Source organism: Talpa europaea (genome assembly GCF_964194135.1).
Source record: "Talpa europaea genome assembly, chromosome: 1".
NCBI lineage: Eukaryota > Metazoa > Chordata > Mammalia > Eulipotyphla > Talpidae > Talpa > Talpa europaea.
Window position 1 is genome coordinate 145085161 of NC_140073.1, and position 22013 is coordinate 145107173.

Consider the following 22013-nt stretch of genomic DNA (forward strand, 5'->3'; position numbering starts at 1 on the left):
TAAAATAATTTACTCTGGTGATCATCTCAACATTGTTTCTCACTTTTCATCTCTTTGTCTGGGCCTTATGTGAATAGACATTTGATGGCCCCCATAAAGTTAGAATTCAATCAAGGCATTACAAACCCCAGCTCTTCCATATCCTCTCTCAGCAGACTGTAATTTTGAGAATTGCTTTCTTGATTGGCTATTGTGGGAAGGTAAGGAGAGGCTGGCGCTCAGGTAGGGTGGCAGAAATGTTTCTGGAATTGCAATGGAGGTGTGCTTTGGAGGTTTGGTCCTTATTCATGAGAACCCTTTTACACAGAATCATACTTCCCTCACAAATGAAAATATTTATATGATGGTATTCATGCAATTTGAAAAAAAATTGCAGCCTGCAATGCTTGCCTTTCCCTTGTGCCCCGGCATCTCTGCATATTTTCTTTCTTCCCCCAATATTAATGAAAAAGAAATCAAACTTTTGCAGGCTTCACTTAGTTCCTGACTTTCAATCAGATAAATTTGTGACCTGAATATTTCCTTCTCCTCTTTCAGTATTCATGAAGGATTGTTTGTGGCCAGGCTGGTGGATTTAAGCATTAGTCTAGTTCAGGAAAGACAGATTTATTCCTTGGGAGTTGAGTGTAACTTACAACTGACGTTTTTTTGCCCCTCCCTTGCTTTCCTCATCTCTTTTTCTGTTTTTAAATTTAGAGGACATCATTTCTCCGCCTGGTTTGTTGTTGCTACAAAGTTAAGGAGTTGGGGCTTAAAATATTGACAGAGCTTCTCCCTTCCAGACCGGGGCCTCTGAGTTTTGCTGCGTGGTGTGGCTGATTGAAAGTGGTCTGGGCTGAATTTGCTTAATAGGATGTTACACTCCCCTCCTGGGTCAATTGTAGCCACTTTATCAAGTTACTTATTGATTACAGCTCTTGTCACATGCATATTAGTCTGCTGAGAGACTGAAAGGTATGTTTTGTTTCTTGCTTAGAGCAGGCTACGAATGTCATTGGCTTGAGTTCACCACGAGCCCCCCGGCGCCATATTTTAAAACCAACTCCGTTCTCTCTTAGGCACTTGGCTCAGAATTGTGAGAACTATGTTGATTGTCTAAAATAGGAAAAAAAAAACCCATAAGAACTTTATTCCCCCCTCCCCCATTTATTTTTCTTTTGGGAATAGGTAGAGACAAACTCATTCTTGAACAGAGAATAAAGGAAATGAAAAGAAAGTTCTGGCATGGGGACTTCAGACAGGGGTATGGGGGTGATGGCCGGGGTAGAATAGATGCAAGTTAAGTCCCAGAGAGGATGGGCTGAGTATTTCCATGTCTAGGAAGAAAACTATTTGGAGAAAAAAAGGAGAATAAACTTTTGATTCTGTACCTTGGGCTTGGCCAGCTTTTGAAGACATTTGTTCCCTTTAATTTGGAATGAGACACGGAAAAGTCTGTCGTGGAGAGGCACGGTAATGAGCCCGATTCTGAAGATATGGAGCCGCCAGCGGCCATGTATTATCCCCATTACTGAAACTATTGCTGCCAGGGGAACAAAGAATACCTAGGAACACACTGAAAATGGAAACATTTGTTTTTCTACTGAATCTCAGCGCTGTATGTGCAAATAGCTGTTTACAGGGCCAAGTTCGGAGGAAGTGTGGTGCCTCCCAGCTCCAAGTAGGGAATGATGTCACCCAGAGCAGATGTAATTTGACACTTATTTATTAAACTGAGATAACATTAGTTGATGTTATTAGCATTTGCTCCTATCAAAGTGTCAACAACTAGAAGGCAGGCTTGGGGCCTGGGAAGTATTTGCAATGGACATTTGCTCTTGGGAGCTGACTTGTCTTTTAATAACTTTCCTTGTTTTGGGGGTATTCAAGTGTAACAGCCAGCCTGGAAGGTACACCAGTGAGCTCTGTCTTCTGTCTTCATGTCCTTGTGTTGTCCTCTCTACCCTGTTTTAGGCTTGGTCTGTGTGATCAGCAGCATATGGCAGAAGGGATGGTCTGTGACTATGAGGCCAGGTCATAAAGGACTTTCCTGGCTTCTGCTTTGCCCTCCCTTGGCTCCCCTGGTCTGGGGGAGACCATTTTATGAGCACACATTAGCAGCTTGATGGGGAGGTCTGCATGGTCATGAATGGAGGCCTCCTGCCAATAACTGGCTGACCATGTGAGCAAACCACTTTGCGAGTGCGTGCTTCAGCCTCTGCTAAACTTTCAGACTGTAGGCCTGGCCAGCATCTTACCTGCAAATTCATGAGAAATTCTGGACCAGAACCACCCAGCTGCTCCCAATCGCCAACCCTTAGAAATGGTATAAGATCACCTGTGCTTATTGCTTTAAAGTGCCAAGTTTTGGGATGATTTGTTATAGAGCAGGGGATAACTTACACATGAAGGAGGCATGTCCACTGGAAGCCAGAGGCAGTAGAAACATCTCTTCCCAGATTCCTGGCAGTTTAGTGCTTGGACATGTGTGCTCCAGTGAGCTTGTGCTTGGGTAAGTAAAATACACTGGGTTTTAAGATGATTGTCTATAAGACCTTGAACCCGAAGAGAGTTGCAGTATAGCAGAGTCCAGTCTAGAATCAGTCCCTTCAGTAGCAGCAATAGCAGCAAATAGAGTTTTGTTGGACAATGGAGAGAGCTGGCTGCCATTCCTGTGCCTCTGGGCTGGCCAACTGGGTGGCCCAAGGTCACGCCTTGGTTCTCTCTATTTCCAAAGCTGTGCTCTCTAGTCTTTCAAGTAATTCCTCTAACCTGATGTTCATCCAATGAATTCCTTCTCTATGTTAGCTCAGCTCAGTTTTTGTTTCATGCAACTGGGAACCCTTACTAGGATATCGCTCAAGTACATTTTTGTATCGATGATGGTTTCTTCTTTTCAAATATATCCATTGCCCTAAGTACAGGCTAGACATAAAGCAGGTGATAGGTAGATCTCTATGGATTGGAGACCTAATTAGTGAGTATATTTTTTCATATGACTTGACGTTCTATTCGCAGCATTGTGAAAATGGCAAGTTAGGGTAGTACCTGCCTTTGAGGAGTTTGTAATCTAGAGACAAGCCTTCTACTTCCTAGCCCCTGAGTCAATCTGACTCTGATGTCTTGGAAAGGAGTCCTTTTTGAAAGTCTGAGCCTCTCCATGTAATTAGTTGTGTGACTTAGAGAAAGTTATTTGACATGTTGGAGACTCATTGATTTAACTGACAAAAACACAGCCCCAACTCCAGTGAATTGTTGTGAGATTAGATTTGATAACACATGTGAAAAGAGCTTGGTCCACGTGGGGTATGGGAAGGTCATTGTGTGCTTGCTGTCCGGGTACAGGCGGAGGGCTGGCTGGGCCGAGAGTACATCCACTCCCATCAATGAACTACCATCTTGGTTGTCAGTCCCCTTAACTTCCGCCCAGTTTTCTCATTTGAAAAATGGGTAGGTTGGATTAAAGTTGTAGTTTTCAACTCTTATAAAATCCTATATAGAAAATCATATATAGATCTCAACATTAAATATATAGCATTTGATTAGCTGGAGCTTATTTTTGTAGATTTCTCTATTACAAACTGAGTTACTAAGGACAGTGGAATGATTTTGATGACTATAAAATGTTAATTTTATAAAATAAAATTCTGATGACTATAAAAATGTTACCAGTAACATTTGCTGCCCAGGTTTAAGTATCAAATTTAATTCTGCATATAATACTTTGGTTTCTCTTCAAATCACTAAATCTTTTGCCTTTTAATCCTGCATATTTTTGGATGTACATCAATGAGAAAGTTCTATTTCATACATGTAAGTGGTTGTGAATGGTAATTGCTTTTGATAGTGCATCTTGCAATAGCAGAGGATTTTTAAGTAAACTCAGAAATCTTGGCATGAGATTTGCAAGAACCTGGGCTGCTCCAATCACAAGTTAATGTGCCATGGGTTTCAACATGGCTTCTGTCACATTTAGGTATGCCTGTGGGACCAAAGGGAAGCCAGCTCACAAATTCCTGGAGGAGACAATGCTAGGTTCCTTGCAGCTTGCACGGTCAATGGTTCTGAGGATTGACATGGAGGGAACGCCTCCATAACACCAGTCAGTCATCTTTTTAACTTGCAAAGGTAGTACGTGACCATACACACAGGGCAAACACCACAGAAGCATGCAGAATGGCAGGAAGAGCTCCCCCTCAGCCACCATCCCCTGGGACCTGCTCCCTACTCTTCTCCAGCTCAGTTGAGTCCTTCCTGTTGCTCTGAATTTACATATCTACATGTAGGCCATTTCTATCTTCACACAAACAAGACCGTACTAAGCATATTGTCCTGTGTTCTTATTCTCTCTTAACAATATACCTTGGCAAGCTTTCTATGAATATATGGTCCTGCATTATAATTTTAAGTTCTTATTTAATATTTTATAAAATAACTATCCATAATTCATGAACTGTGCCTTTGTTTAAAAATGTTCCCTGTTTAACGATATTCCCTGTTTTTCATTGTTACAAACAATGTTGTAATAATCGCCCTTATACTCAGATCTTTGCTGGCCTTCAGCAGGACAGCACCTAAAAATTGGAATTGTCTCATCAAGAGGAACAGAGACTGATGAATTCTGCTCATTGCTCTTTCAAAAATGTATGCCAATTGCTACCCATCCATTATAGTTGTGTTTTAAATTTACACTTCTTTGGTTATTAGTGAGGTAAGCATATTTTCATGTTTTTTGGCCACTTCTGTTTCTGTTTTGATGCTTTGCCTTGAACTATCTTTCCCATTTTTTCTTTTTCACCTCATATCTCACATCTTTCAAGCACTATTTGATATAAAACTATTTGATATGAAACTATTGCAGAGTACCAAAAAATTCACATGGATTTTTTGGAACTTGTTGCAACAGCAATTGATCCATATAAATAAATGTTCCTATCCATTTGTTCATTTACTCAACTAACATTAAAGAAGTATTACGTGTCAGGAATTAGAAATAAAAAAACACACCAGTCATGCTCCTTACAGTCAGGTGCCTGCAACTTGATGGAAAAACTGATGAACAATCATAGTTCTCAGTGATGTGTGCTCTTAGACAGGTGTGTCTGGAAGCCCCAGGTCTACCAGGTACGGACAGGGTGTGTGGAGCATCACACCCTATTAATTCTGAAATTGAGTGGTGGAGGTAACCGGACACCACCTATGCCTTTTAAGGAATACAGTTAGAAAACTGAAATTTCAAAGAATGTTTGAAAGGTTGGAAAGAAGGAGAACTTAGAAAGCTTAAGGGGATAGGATAGGAGGAAAGGAAAATTGTACCAGAAAAAACTTGGAATCTGAGATGGGAAAGTCACTGGAGTAAGGGAGTTAGTAGGAGAGATTGGGGTGAATGAAAGGAGAAGGTGAGGAGTAAAGGAAAAGAGAGATGAATAGAACCTGAAGTTAAGAATTTCCTAGCATGGGCATCTGTGGGGGTTTGGGAATAAGGAGTTATATGTAAAACAAGTTTGGAAAGAAGGTCTCATAAATGCCATTTAAATGAGATCCTGAGGGTAATTATATCAGCTCTCTTGGGAGACAGTCCAATGCTTGGCTAAAGAATTGGGTTTCAGGGGAGAAAAAGGCAGCGTTTGGTGTTGAAAGATGGTAGAGAAGGCATTCAAGTTGGGAATCAGGATAATAGCTGGGTTAGCCTAGGGTTCTCAGACAGCAGAGCCTGAGGCAAGAGTAAAGTGCTGCCATTTTATTTGGGAAGAAGCAAGCTTATGGTAGTAAAGGTGAGGAAAAAGTGGATGTGAGGCAAGAAAGATAGGAAGCACAGGGCTGCAATGTGTAATTATGTTGGTTGTCTCTTCCCAACGAACCTCAAATAAAACATGGCAGATGACATGCAGGTGTGTTTTCTTGGCTTGTGGGGCTTTCTATGAAGAACTGGAAAGAGAAACCACAGTCAGAGTTGTCCACAGAGGGATAAAGGTTGAGGAGGTTAGTCACCAGCCCCCCTCCCTCCCTCTCCCCATCTTTCATTGTTCATTTCACTCCTTGGGCAGCTGGTTACCCTGTATTCCTTTCGGTTTAGTAGATGCAGCTTCTGTTGCTTGAAATGAAAAGCCTTGACAGACCCCTTCTGTAGTGACCTGCCTGGGACCCATCTCCATGGCTTGCCTCTCTCCATACCTGACTCAACCTGAGGTTGCTGGGGCTGGTGGTGTCCTTAAGACATTGAGGCAACAGGTGGTTAACCATGAAATCAGTTATTTTTCTAGCTCTTCCCATTCTGACCATGGGCTCTACTTCGAGTAAGTTCATTTTTCATCTCTAAGTCTCCTGTATCCTGTATCTCAGATCCATAACTGACTTCACATCTTTATCCTTGTATCTTTCCTCTTATAAGCAGGGTGGGACTTACAAGGAAGTAGATTTAAAATTAATATAATTGTAATTCAACCCCAGACTGGTCCTCATACAGTCCAGCTTTGGAAGAGAATTGCACTCTTAGGAAAACAGTCCAGCAACCAAAAGCAATTAAAATAAATTAAAACTTTATTGGTATCTCTGGGAGAATGTCAGGGGAGGTAAATACAAGCTGAACAAAACATGTTCATCTTCTTCCTACCCCTAGCATTCTCTGTCTCTTCTGCTCCCTGCTCACCAAACTCCTCTCTCCTTTACTCTGATTCTAAAGCATGACTGGTCATTTGTGAGTCAGTTATTTTCTCCCTCTTCCCCTCTTTTGTTGCCTGTATTGTTTCTTTTTCTTTTCTTTTTTTTTTAAAGATTGATTTATTTATGTATACAAGAACTGGGATACAGGCCAGAGGTGTGAAGAGTGAGAGGATTCACCAGAGGCAGAGTGGGGATCAAAACAGGCAGATTGACTGAAATACACTGCAGCGGGCAAGACAGGAGAGGTCTGCTGTGTCGAGGGTCAGCTCCCTGGCTGGGGATTGAACTCATGCTGCAGTGGCTGCAGAATAGCTTCATAGGTTGCGTCTTAACACCTTGTGCCACCAGGGAAGCCTGTCTGTATTGTTTCTATACCAACTTCTGACACCCACATTTTTGCATTTCCAGTTCTGTTTTTCTTTTCCTTCCCATTGCCCCAGAAACTGAGCTGGTAAAGACAGAATTCTCTTTAAAAAGAGTAAAGGAGGGGCATACTCACATATAAATCATTTGAGAAGAAATTTGCTAATAATAAAAGCTGTTCAGCGATGGAATAGATGGCCTCATTAAGCAGAGATTCTCCTGTTGTGAGAATAATTCATACAAAGGCTGCAAGGTCAATGCTCAGTGATATCGAGGAAAGGGTCCTAGTTCTGGATGACAATGGGTGAGATCATTTATAAGCTCCCACCAGATCTAAGATCCTAGGTTTAGATTTGCATCCCCTAGACTCTGTCATCGTAGTAGTGTTGAATCCTGTTATCTTTTTGCCCCCCACTTTAGGAATCTCTATGCCAAGAATGGAGAACTTTGAACTTGTTCTAACTCTTTACTTGGTTTTAATTTCTTTGAGACAAGTTGTCTAAATTATCTTTTCAGCATCTCTGCCTTTCCTGCTACAATCATCAAGCACAATTATGTGCACTCTCCAAAATGGTTCAGATTTCCCATTAGTGTGTCAACTACTTAATCTAACTGTGCCAAGCCCTTGCTCAATGACTCTTCATTTGATGACAGCATTTTCCAGGGGACAAGTGGGCACGACAGATGTTGGATTGATGGGAGCCAGCAGCCAGGAGAGCGGATTTTCCGGCTGAGGGGATGAGAGCGGATGGTCAGCTTGCCAGACCCACCATACTCTAGGGAAGTAGTGTAATGGTTGGGTGGGGGTAACTCACTTTGGGGCCAGATGGACCTGGTCTGAATCAGCTACTTGCACACAAGGAATATAGGTCAGGAACCCTTGGGCTGCAAGTGACAGAATTCAAATTGGCTTGAAAAAAATAAAAAGGTTGGTAACAGTGGGATGGGATGGAGGGGCACTTCCTGCCAAAACTGGATGTTCGGCTCAGCTATAGCTAGGAGCCCAAGGGACTGGTAAAGACTGGCCTCTCTTGCTTAGTCTCTTTCTCTGTTTCCCTACTATTAGCACCTCCTTTTAAAAATATTACTGCATTTTTATTGCCCATGGAATGAAATCCTGAATTTCTGACTGTTTTGAACCAAATTCTCATTGTTGCAACTCATTGGTCTGGATGGGACCATGTGTTTGCCCTGAACCAGTCTTGGTGGCCAAGGGATAGAGTGTGCCAATCAGTTTGGGAGGTCCTTTTCTCAAGGAGAAAGTGAGATTTTATTACCAAACAAGAGGATCAGGATGCTAGGCTGACAAAAACATCTCACACAGAGTACAATACAGCATCCATGGTCATATTGCTTGTTTCTTCAAATGTCAAATGCCTGCTTCATCGAGCTGTTGTGAAGGCCATGTATGGTAAATGCGTGGCTAGCCTGTCACTTTGCAAGCTTTCAATAATTAGTTCTTACTGTTGGGTCCAGAGAACCAGTTGATGAGAAGGAATTCTACCTGCTGGACAGGTGAACATATTCTTGCATGTGTGTGCTTCTGTGTTGGCATCAGGAGGTAGAGGCCCATAAGACTTAGTTCTTACCATTCCAAACTTTCTCTCTTCTTTTCCTTCTGCCTTTACTCTCTGACTCACTGTTTATTTTTCTGTCTTTTGTCCCCTACTTTCCTTTCCCCTTCACTCTCTCTCTCTCTCTATGAACATAAATATATATAAAATAAAAATTGCAGTGCTATTATTTGTGGCATGAATTAAATTTAGCTATGTATTTTTTCATCCTTATTCATTAAAAGAATGACTAGAGCTATCTTACCAAGTCTATTCCACATACTAATGTAAATAGCTGAGGCATTGTAATGGAGGCAACAAATAGAGACCCAAAATCAAATCAGAAAACAAAATGGATGCCACCCTACCTTTTTCTTCTTCAGTGTTAAATTTGTCTACATGCTCAATTCAGGTCAGACATTTGATGGACACCATTATAATGCCATCCTATCTTAAATGATTGCTAGAGGTAGACTCTATTTGCTGGAAAACAAAGTTTCACTCCCTCTATTTTTAAGTTAAAAATAGAACAAACAGTAAATTTTCTTTTTTCTCGAAAAGAAGCCAAGCAATAAAGTTAGCTAAAGTGATTGTTATGTGTGGTCCTTGATCTCATCCATGGGGCGGTGGCTCATGATAGTAAAACGGCCCCACTTTTTTATAGGACCACAGAAGGCGTTAAGACAAATCGGGGTGGGGGAGCTGATGGGCTGCCAAGGAGATGGGAGAAGGGGAATAGCAAATCTCTCTTCCGAGGCTCATAGACCTTTATAGAGGCAAGAGATCAGCACCGGGGAGATGCAGGCGTTTGGAAGGCGAGTGTAAATAGAGAGGAGATGGAAAATCTGCTGGTGAAAACCCATCTCTCCAAAAAGGTAGATTCATGGGTTTGCCTCTACGCTGGGGCCATGGGTAACCCCCGCACAGTCTTCTGGTTGACCCTTCTGGGTGATCCTTTTTGGGAATGTGTTGCTGATCAAGGTGGTTCCATGCCACAGTAGTCAACAAATGTAGTCTAGACAGCGACGTATAAGCCAACGTATTGCTTCTTCAGTGCCATTTACAAACACAACGGCAGTTCATTTTGTTTGAAGAGCCCAGGCAGTAACTGGGAAGAGGGGAAGAAGAAGGGGCATGAAGGGAGATTGAAGATTTCTGCCTTGCTTGGTGTGCTAAGTGGACAAGGGCAGAGTGACACTAGTTGGGAAAGCTGTTGACCTTGACATGTGGGCTTGTTCCACTGGGAGAGGATGTGTGTGGGCTGGGTAGCATAGAGTCATGAAGCTGTAATGTTGCAAGGACCTTTGCCTGGCTCCAGAGCGGGTGCCTGAGCTGATGTGAGCACATGAGGAGTCATGCATTTTATCTGTTCAAATGTCATCAAGGGAGGACAAAAGGAGGCCACCAGATGCCTCACCCCCTCTGTCTTTGGGGGAACTTCTGTGAATTTTCCCTTTTCCTCTATAAGTGGAAAAACTAATACTTGCCTCATGTCCTTCCTGGGCCCATGGTGGGGATTCTCTCATTCGGAAAGAATTTACTCAGCTCGGACCACACAGTCAGCACCTGGTCGGACACTTTGGGGAATAGGGAACAAGGTTAGTTCTCAGTCTTTATCCTTAAAGAACTAACAGATGTGGAAGGACTTTATAGAGCCATTAGGGGTGTGTGTAGATGGGTTATTCTGCCTAGGGTAGGTAACCGACCTGGCCAGACCATGGGCTTAGTCCTGGTCAGGGAGGGGTTTGCCCTCTCTGGGCCTCACCCACAAAAGAAGCAGAATTAGTTCCTCTGGGGATTCCTTCCATGTCTGGCCTATTTTGTGACTCAAAATACAAAGCACTCAGATGCTTTGCTTGTGAGACCGGAAGTAGGAACCAAAGTGGACGGCAGGAGATGCTGGGGTTTACCTGTGGTGAAGCCAGATCATCTCTCCCCTGCTCGCCCCAAACAGTTCTCCATGGCCAAGAAGGGGCATGAAAGCAGCCTGGTAGATGGCTCTGGCCTGGGGTCTGGCCTTGGGCCTGTCCTGATGGGAGGGTGAGCAGGCCTGCTGGCTTCTGCCGCAGGACAGGGGGCGGTGGGTCCTCCCTGGATGCAGGGAGGGAGGGGTGTCCCGGGCACCTCTGTCCTCTGTGAAGATCCAGATCTTTGTGACTTGGCTCCTTTACGTTTGCCCAAGGCAGGGTTGGACTCACAGAGTCTTTCTACGGCCAAACATACTTTCTCATTCTTCTGCTTGACCCCTGGGGCTGCGGTTCTCAGGCGCCAGGCAGGTTCCTGTTCCAGCAGCATCCTGGGAATGCCCGGTCTTCTCCAAAACCATCCAAGTGGATAGTCGAGGCCAGTCCCAAAGGGAATCTGAGTTGCCACTGATGTACAAGCCGGGAGGCGAATTCCTGCACCTCCCCTTCCCTTACTTTATTGTAAGAATGCAAAGTGGCCCAACATCAGCCCCCCACGTGTCCCCACTTTAAGACAGTGTAAAGAAAAACAGGTGCCCACCGGTCTAGTTGGATCCCCCATAAAACGGTTGGGGTCTCTATTTTTTGTGGGAAAACAGCCAAGGGGGGTTGGACTAATTAGCTTCCTCCCAGGAATCTGATTAAAGGAAGGTTGAGCTGTGTGGGAAAGAAAAGCGAACAGCCATCAACACCTATCACGAGTGAGCCCTTTGAATGCTGAAGGGGCTGCCTAGAGGAGGAGCGCTGGCTGGCTGTGGCTGCCGGGCCGGGCTGGCAGCCACGCTGGTGATGTGCACAAAGGTGACTGGTGAACTTAGCAGAGGCAGGAGTGGAGGACCCAAAGGTTTGCAGTGACTCTGGAATTGCCTTGCAAAGCTGAAATACAGGCAAGAGGACAACATTACCTGCCTCTCCTCTTTTTAGCTATTTAAAAATTTTTATATTGTAAAACACACATAATGTCACAGTTGCCGTTGTTTTCATTTTCAAGCGTGCAGCTCGGCGCTTCTATCAGCACCACCCGCCGGCTGAGCTTTCACGTCCTCAAAAAAATTAAAACTTCATAATAGGAAACAGTCGCTCCCCACTTCCAACACCCCGCCCCTCAGGCCTTGGCAACCACCACCCTCCATGGGACCTCATTTAAATGGATCATCCAGCCCAGCAGACCCTTGAATAACATGGGTTAGAACTACACATCCTACTTGTAGGAGAATTTTTCCCTACCCCTCCTCTTCCTCCTCACGCTACTCAACAAGAATGAAGACCTTTGTAATGATCCACTTAGAATTTTCTTTTTTTAAATATTTATTTATGCATACAAAAGCTGGGATTAGGCCAGAGGTGCAGGGGGTGAGAGGATTCACCAGAAACAGAGTGGGGAGCAGAACAGGCGGATTGACTGAAATACACTGCTGAGGGAAGCAGCGGGCAGGACAGGAGAGGTCTCTTGCACCATGTGGGTTCAGCTTCCTGGCCGGGGATAGAACTCCTGCTGCAGTGAATGGCAATAGCTTGATAGTGCTGTCTTTAACCCCCTGCACCATCAGGGAGGCCCCCCCCCCCTTAGAATTTTCTTAATAGCATTTTCTTGCCTCTGGCCTACTTTATTGTAAGAATGCAGCATATAATACATGTAATATACAAAAACTAGTGTTAATTGACTGTTTATATTATCAATAAGATCTCAGATCACTAGCAAGCTATTAGGAGTTATCTTTTGGGGGAGTCAAAAGTTCTATGTGGATTTTTGACTGCATGGAGGATGGGTGCTTCCAACCCCCTTTTTGTTCAAGAGTCCACTGTATTCATCCTTTTGTAATTCACTTATTTCACTTGGCCTACTGTATTCAAGTTTGATTCACGTTGTAGTGTGTATTCAAATGTCTGTTCTTTAAGGCTAATATTCATTGTGTATAAAGCACATCTTGCTTGTCCACTCCTTCCTCAGTGGACACCTGGGTGGTCACGGCCTTTTGCTCTTGTGAATGATAATGTTATGAATGTGGGTCCATAAGTCCCTATTTGAGTCCTGCCCTAAGTTACTTATTTAAGTTCCTATCTAGAATCAGGATTGTTGAATCATTTGCTAATTCTGTTTATTTTTTTAAGGCACCGTACTGTTTCCCACGGTGGCTGTGCCATTATATTCCCACCAGCAGTGCATAGGAGTTCAGCGCCTCCATTCCTAATGAGCCAATTCATTTTAGTCTCCTAACTCCCAAGGAGGTGTGAGCAAGAGATGCGCCATTGTGCTTGCCCCAGGCTGGGCCATCATCAAAAAGGAAGAAGAATTGGGGGTTGGATGTGTCTGTTCTCAAATCCTGGGAAACTGCAAATGTAAATAACCCTGGGGATGCCAATTCTCATCAGTAAGCTGGTTCAAAGATGCATCTAATGGGAAGGATCCAGTTCACTACCAAAGCGCAAGAGCAGGGATGTGAATGGTCATCCCTCTTTGGAAAAATCCAGGCTGAAGGCACATTGTAGGAAGTTAAAGTAAGATTTGTTGATTTCATTAGCAGGTACCTGAGGGTGTTTCTCTTAAATCTTTCCCAGGCCCTAGAGACAAATGCATCTTCAGGACCCAACACTTCTTGAGTACTTACAGTATGCCAGGCATTTTATAGGTACTGTGTTTCATTGGCTCATTTTTCCTCCTTAACTTGGAACATCACCAAATTAAAAAAAAAATACCACTGAGGGCTAGCTCCCTCTCCCATAAGGTGCAATGGACCATAACTAGAAATTTGTGTGAGCTAAGACCTTCATGAGAGTTGCTGAGAATGTGACAATAGGGGAACAATAAGCTCCCATGAAGATCTGAGCTCTCTGTCTGACCCGAGGCCCTCTGCCTTTTATTTTACTGCTTAATGAGTCTTCACTGATTGTCTTGCTTCTGGATGATTCAGGCTTATGTCAATTAGTCCTTTCCTAGTCTGGGTCTTCTGCTTAAGTGTCAACTCATCCTCAGACAAGGCTGTAAGTAGTGAGTTTATTTTGACTCCTATCTTGGGTCAGGAAGGCAAGATGGAGTCACCTTTCCAGGTCAGGAGCCATAAGGGTTTCTGGACAGGTGCACATACGTGCAGCTCATCATCTTTCCTCTTCTCCAATCCTGACCTTCAGTCTTTCCTTGACTGGGTTACCAATGGCACCTGAAACCTGGCCTCCAAAGCAAAGGAGGCCCTTGCTCCTCTGCATGGGTGCATGACTGCAAGTCCTCCCAAACATGCAATCTTGGAGTCCCCTATGACTGCTTCCTGTCTTGCTCTGCCCTTCTCAGAGTGGGCTGACACCTCAGACCCTTGGATGTGACCTTCTCGAGTTTGACACAGTCAGACCTCCTCAGAGTCCAGGTTCTGATTGCTGTACGTGCTGATTTCTGCAGCAACCTCCTTCCCGGTGGCCTTTCCACCTGCAGCCTTACCCCTCCTGGTACATTCTATGCCCAACAGCCAGGCTCATTTTCTCGGAGTGCTATTTTGATTTTGTCACTCGTCCATTCAGAAATCGGCAGGAGCTCCCATTTGCCTCCCACCTTTAATCTAAACTCCTCAGCATGTGTTTTAAGACCTTTGCAAACTCATATTTAACTACCCTCATCTCCTGCAACCTCCTGGCTTCTCATCTTTGCTCTGGCCTGGAAACAACCTACATAAATTGCTAGCTTTGGGGCATGGCTCTGCCCTTGTCCCTTAGATTCATGTCTATTCCTAACAAGACACAACAATGGTGTGTGAGCCCAGCCCTACCTAGCTTGTTTGACATTGTATCTCTACTTCCTATGCAAAGATCTGTCACACAGTAGGTGCTCAATAAATATTTGTTGAATAAATGAAAGTTAAAGACATTTCTTTAACTGGGTTAGTCAACACACATATATAAAAGGCTGTACTAAGTTTTTAGGACACAAAATGAGTAAATTCCTGCTCGAGGAACTCCCAGTCTAGTCTAGACCTTTAAACAAATACCACATTTCCTTGATGGTATGGCTGATTGTAAGAGGCAATGTTAATTTAAAAATAGATTTTAGGGATAAAAGAAACACTACCAATTTAATTATACACAGTGGTTGTTGAACTTTAATTTCAGAAACTTTGAAATGTGAAAAAGAAGTGCACCTTAGGATGAAGGAAAAGTGTGGCAATTAGGGGCTTTGGGTGCATGGTGGGGGGTGTGGAAAGTGCTCTGGTCTCTCTGGGCTGCTTTTGCTCAGTCTCCCGGGTAGGCTGGGGAAGGAGGAAGTTTCTAGCAGGCTTTGAAGACGTGCATCTCAAAGCTGTGTGGCCTGAGACAAGGGACTTAATCTCCTTTATTCACCTTCAAATTTAATTGGCTTACCAATTGTTTCCATAATTATATAGTTCTGGGAGTGCAGCTTCACCTCTCCAGATGTGAACACGCTTCACTCACCCTCCACCGAAGCTCCAGCACCACTGTCTTGCCTTACCCCTGCCCCCGACCCTGCCCTCTCCTTCCCATTCCTATGCTGACCAGGATGTTTTCCACAGAGTCTAAGAATCATATTTGTTGTGTTTTCCCAGTTTTTTTCTTTGATTATTTATCTTCTGGGTGTGAGTGAAACCATCCGGTAACGTCTTTCACTTTCTGACATATTTCATTTAGCGTAATCACCCCCAAATCCATCCACTTTGTTCCCAAAGGCACTATTTCATCTTTTTTCATAGCTGAGCAGTATTCCATTGAGTGTGTGAGCCACACTTTCTTTATCTAGCTGCCCATCGTTGGGCACGTAGCTGGGATCCCCACTTGGCTGCTGTGGACAGTGTTGCTATGAACATGGGGGGCACAGAAATCTTCTCATATATTTTTATTTCCTTTGGGTAAATAGCTAACAGTGGTATTGCGGGATCATATAAGATTTCCATTTTTAATTTTTGAGGAATCTCTATGCTGTTTTCTGCACAGGTTGTGCCAAATTACATTTCCACTGTTGGTGGATCAGAGTTCCTTTTTCTCTATATGCTCGCCAGCGTTTGTTATTTCCAGCCTTTTTGATACGGGCCATTCTCACAGAGGTAAAGTGATATCTCATTGTGGTTTTGATTTGCACTTCCCTTGTATTAAGTTATGCTGAACATTTTTTCATGTGTCTGTGGGCCATCTGAATGTCTTTGGAGAAGTGTGTATTCAGGAAACGACTTAATCTCTCTCAGCTGTCTCCCCTCCTGTGACATTAGTCACCTGCAGTATCACTAAGCTAAGTACCCAGCCTGGGTGTCCTGCTTAAAATAAATGTATTTTTTAAAGATTTGTTTATTTATGCATATAAGAACTGGGGTACAGGCCAGAGGTGTGGGGGTAAGGGGATTCACCAAAGACAGAGTGGGGAACAGAACAGACAGATCAACTGAAATACACTGTTGAGGGGAGTAGTGGGTAAGACAGAAAAGGTCTGCTGTGCCATGTGCGTAGTTCCCTGGCCGGGGATCGAACTCGTGCTGCAGTGGCTGTAGACAGCTTCATAGGTTGCATTTTAACCTCTTGTGCCACCATGGAGGCCCTTAAAATAAATTTTTAATCTTCAAATCCTAAGCACACAGTAAACACTCCACGAATGGATTTATTTAGCGGATATCAGTTTTGGTGGCTGTTGATGTGTAGTGTCTGCCTGCCCAGGGCTAATTCACCCTTTTTCTGGTAATAGCACTCAGAATTCACTTTCAGGAAACACCTCTCCCCTTGTCAGTGGGTTTGGGGTTTTGGGGAGTCTCTTTACTGATCCGGAGGACCCAGGAGAGAGCATATGCCAGGGCTTCACCAATGTGACCATTGAATCCTCCCCAGCAGTGGTGCCTGACTCGTAGATGGCGCTGGACCCCAGACTGTTGGAAGAGTCGCGGGACCCCCACCCATTCCCGGGTGCGAGGTTGCTGGGCTGTGAGCTTGAAGCAGCAGGTGGATGTCTTGCTATGACATCCTGGCCTTCTGCTGGGAGCGGGGCTGGCAGGCAGGAGATGGTCCGGTTTGAGCATTTGGATCCAGCCATCCCTGTCTCCTTCAAGGCTTTTTGGTACATCTCACATTTCAGTTGCTGGAGCTAGTGGGTTCCCTCTTGTGAATTTTTGGCTTAAACCCGTTTTGGCTGAGTTCTTTATTTTACAATGAAAAGGCCTCTTTGACCCAAATAGACATTGCTGTGATGATGCTTCGTGTGTTCTAGGAACACAGGGGGCTCAGGATGTGTGTGTTGGGGGGGTGAGCGTCAGGCCCTCTTGGATCTCTAACTCACTGCACACAGCCGAGACTCTGTTAAAAGACTGGGGTATGTGACAGGTGCTGGGGCACTTTGGAGGGTGGGAGGAGGGAACTTGAGCTTGCTGGGTGAGTGTTTGTCCAGGGCTGGGAGAGGGAAGGCCAAGATTTAAGCCGGGGGGGACAAGAGAGGTGCTGCCATAGATAGGGGGTGAGCATGTCGATGCAATTTGGGGCCAAGGAAGGGGAATCCCCTCCAGCTCTGGGGTAGGGCAAGAAAGCAAAGAGCAGGCCGATGGGTCTAGGTGCTGCCATCTGGGCTTGGGGTCCAGGACCTGAAAGGCAGGCTCAGTTCCTCCCTTTCCAGAGCCCTCGTAGGGAAGCCCCGGGTGTCCTCTGCAGAGAGGGATGCCTACCTGGTTCCTACATATCCTCCCATTTCCTAATGTCTCCCTTTTCTACATTAGAATGTGGGCACCTGCCTGGCAAGGGCAGCGGCCCCTCGTCTTGTATCTTCTTGCTCCTCCTGGAATAGTGTGTCTGGGCTTGAATCCTACCCCAGCATTTACCATCCATGATCCCCAGGGCAAATCACTCAGTCTTTCTGTGCCTCAGTTTCCTCATCTGTAAAATGGGAACAACAGAAGCTTCTACTCCAGGGGGCGGCTGGGAAGACGAGCTGAGTCAGTGAATAACGCCCGAGACATAGTAGGGCAGCTTTTGTGGGAGTGACTCAGCGTTTCTTTTAGTATAATTCGTTCCATCCCACAATGCTCAGTGTAGACTGTTTCAGAAGGTTGGGATTTAGCAACTCAGCTTTCCAAAGGAGGAAATCTGAGCCTTGAATGATTAAGTGTCTCTCCTAAGGCATTAAATGATAGGAAGGGGTGGGAGAGAGGGGAACATAAGCATATTGTGGGAGTCAAAGGAAGAACCTCAACATCTCTATTCAAAATCTGGCTGTGTGTGTGTGGGGTTTGGTTATTTTTCCTCATCCCACTCCCCCGTGCATTCTTTTGGGAGTTTCATCCCTAGCCTCATCTCTGGGGGCTCCAGGCCCAGCAGTTGGCATGCTGCGCTCATCTTGCTTGTTTTCTTTGTTACTCAGGCTTCTTTTATTTGGATTCCAGGAGCATCTGCTTGCTTGTAGGATTTCCGACACGCCGGGGCTCTCAGAGCTATGGGGTCTTGCTAACGTGCGGTCCCTCCGTTACTACATTGAAAGACGATTTACCTAACAGATGGGAGCTTTTGAATATTTATGTCTGGACACATCTGTTCTGGACTTGAAAGTTTAATAAAGCTTTTTATTTTCTGAAGCGCTGGTGAAGCCTGACTGTGGTGAGCTGACAGCCCATTGGGGTCAGCACCTCAATGGAGACCCTGGGAGCATAGGGGTATGGCTTGGGACACCCCATTTGGCAGGCAGTCACACTTTCCAAACCCTTTCCACCTTCTTGTGGTGCACGAGGCAATGCCCAAGGGGACAGGTGGTGGGGCTGACTCAATGGACCAACTGAATATGTTTACAGAGAGAAAAGAGCAAGTATTATTTGCAAAGGGAGGAAATGTTTTCTTGTGCTCTGTTCTTCCCTGGGGAAGCTGGGTTCCCTGGTTTGGGTGATGGATGGAGCAGCCTGGTTTGGTCGGGATTTTTGTCCCCACAGCACACTGGGGCCCTTGGGGTGTTGGAGAGGGCTTTGTGTCAGTATTCTCAGTTGGGATATGAGGGGGAGTTTGTCTCGAATAGCTTCAGCTTCTTAGGAGTATGGTTCTTGCTACACCCTTCCTCTACTCTTGACCTTGGCGGCACTCCTTAAGGTCCTCACCCTCTTAGGTGTCAGTCTAAACAGGCTCCCGAGAAAGCATTGTAATAACAGGAGAACAATAACATGCTCTGTAGACACACTTTGAGTCCTTACATTGCAGCGAGTCTTTGCAGTGTGCTATAGTTTTCATCTTTATTATCGTGTCTCATTTCCACAGCACCAACGGGAAAGACTCTTATCTCTGGAGGCATGCAGAGCTTACTTGACTTGCCAAGGTCACTCAGTCACTGGTAGGCAGCCAGGATTTGAACCCAGGCTATCTCACACCAGTGCCTAAACTCTCAATGCTTTATGTCCTGCTGATTGGAATCTGTCAGGCAGAATTTTCCAAAATGTGTTTTTTAGAACCTGGGGTGCAATGATCAAATAAATCCCAGTGCAATTTTCCCACTGGCCAGTTTAAAGTTCACATCATCTTCTTAAAGGCTCTGAGGAGTCCTGAAATAAAGAAATTGTGTATGACTCAGTGTTTCCCAAATTTCTTTAAGGAAAAAAAAAACCTCCTTTTCCTTAATATGATTTTAAAAAGTCTTCTAGATCTAAAATACTGGAAAAAAATTGAAAATGAGTGTTGGCTTGAAGTATTACATCTCCTAGGAAGACTTGCAATTAACAAAGTTCTAAGTTGTAAGTCTCAGTGAGCCGAGAGTAAGAGTGGGTAGAAACTATATCAAGGGAATTTTGGTCCCATCAGCTAGAGACAGTTTTCTTTGGGGGGAAATTTCAAGAAGCATTGCATTACTGTCTACATAAATTGAAAATGTATTTTATTTTAAAACTGTTCCAAACTTAAAAAAAATTGTAAAAATAATGTAAAGAGCTCTCATATATCTTTCACCCTGAGACCCCACCCAATTTTGCCAATGTCCTGGGAACATCCTTTATAGCCCTGGACCCTACGGAGGGCCACTTGTGGCTCTTGATTTTCCTGTCTCTTTGGGCTCTTTCAATATGAAATGGTTCTGTAACAGGGTGGTCCCCAGGAAAGGGGGAGGTTCCAGGTTTCCTGCCCCACCCAAAAGGAGGGTGATGCTGAGCAGAGAGAGAAGAACCTGCAGAGGAGACTGAGGAAGGAAGGAAGCAGGATGGAGAGCCAGAAGGAGACCTGGAGCAGGCACATGGAACTGAGAGACACGTGAAGAAACTGTGCTTGCCTTTTGATCATGGACTGGTTGACAAAGATGTGGGTGAGAGACCCATGGGGAGTGACAATGGTGGTTTTTATCTTGATTTTGATTTTGCTCTTTTCCTCCCAGACTTATCTGGTTGTTTCTGATCCTTTTCTGTGGGTCCCCACTGGAAGATGCTTTACACTTGTGACAGGCTTTGGGGCATTGCTCTGGGCCAATCCTGGCTGGATGGACTTTTACCCATGAGGTGTGGGTAACTTTGGGTGCTTGATTTAGAAACTTGATTCTTTGCCTTTCTGGTATTGTTTCCTAATTGTATTAAAGTTCCCTTTCATTAAAGTCTCATATGTTATGTGTTGATGTGGTGAATGGCAGAACCTATTTAGAGCAGGCAGGTTTGTGGGGCCTGGGCTGCCCTTCTCCCTACCCTGTACCAGTTCCTCTTTTCTTCTTTGATTTTCCTGACTTTTTGAAATGGACAGACTAGTTATTTTATAGAATGTCCCTCGATCTGTGTTTGTCCATTATTTTTTCTCCATTAGCCCCAGGTTAATGCTTTCAGCCAGAACATCCGAAGTGCTGTGCTCTTTTTATTGAAACCTGTTGGGTGGTAGGTGTGTGATGTCTGCTTGTGTTGCTCCTGGTGTGGTGACATTACTTGGTTAATGTATTGTCTGTGGCATTCGGCACTTAAACTGATCCTTTCTTCCTCTTTGTATTAACAAAGGTTGTAGGGGGTGCTCTGACACTGTGTAAAATCCCATTCCTACTCCACCATCACCTACTGGTTGCAGCATCTCTTGGTGTCTCTTTCCTGAATTATTACTATGGTGGCTGCCAAATGGTGAATTTCCTTTGGCCCTTTCTTGGAGTAACATTGGTTTTCCACACTGATATGATTTAGGGGAATAGGTTCACAACTTGTCAGATATATGTCCCCACCCTTGCCCCTCCCACCCCACCCAGGCACCCATGGTCCTTTACCAGATGGAGAATTTTCTATACAGTGATTCCTTCAACATTTTCCTTGCCCATTTGCCACAAGAAAAACTTAGCTTTTCCCTGCTTGGTTATTCATTTAAAATTTTAGATTTGTGTGTGGATTAATGGGAGCCTATTTCATTCAATGGCTGTAATCTATTACTATCATAACTTATTTTCATGCTGTAATTTTCCAGCTTAGCCAGAAGGAATCAATTCCAATAGGTTCCTATATCCTTGTGACATATTTCCAGGATTCTTTGAGTACTTCCTTACTCTCTGGTGGCACAAGATACTCCAGGCACATCTTCTTCTTTCCTTGCCCTTGTTCTAGACTCAGTCATTTCCCCAAGAAGCTCTGGTTTCTTTGAGTGGAGAATGGTATTTCAAAACCAAGAATTTGGTCATAGATTTGCTCATGGCTAGTGGATGTCACTACTCTCAGGCCCTATCAAAAGATGGAGATAGAAAATGATACATTATATAATATACACAGAGCTACATCTATACTTGTTTCATAAAGTACAGAGAAAGAGCTCATCTGTATATACTGAAAGCCATTATTTCATAGTGACACGTCCAATTCCAGTCAAACATCAGAGTGTATTCTAGTTTTCTCTCTTTCCATATTTTTTGATGACTCATACTTTTTTGGATGATTTTTGAGACTGAGATGTGGCTCCCCAGAGATGGAGTTTTCCAGAGATAAGGCTCCCCACATCTCAGTCTCCTTTATCTAATCAATCTATGAACCCTCTGATTTCTTTCTGCTCCTTGTGTGTGGAGCCTGCCTCCCCCAGGTCTCCTACCTTATTTGGACCTGTGTGATGGCATTTGGATGAAGGAAGGAAAAAACTGAACAAGAAAGGGAAGGAGGAAGAGAGTAAATAAAGAAGGACTCTACTGAGTATTTTTTTTAAAGAGCAGAGAGGAAGGAAATAGACTAGGAAAAGCTATATGAGTTTTGCAACTTAGTTTTTATACTCAGAATGAAAAAAGATTTGGGTCTGAGGTAAACACAATAGCCTTTGATCTTCTGACATATGCATTTATTTTATTTGTAGTATTCCAATGGAAAGAGCCATTAGTAAAACCAATGAGTAGGAATTTTAGGGTGGCAGATTTTGGCTTCTCTTGAAAATATTTCTCCAGTTGGAGCTGCTCAACATTGAATGATCTTGGTTGCAAAGCAGTGAGCTCCCAGTCAACAGAGGAGTTCATTTAGAGACTAGAACTGCCAGTGGAGGGATGGTGGAAAGATTTCTTCATTGGGAAAAAATTGAATCACATGGTTGCAGAGTTCAATACTGACTAGTGAGTGTGGACTAGCGT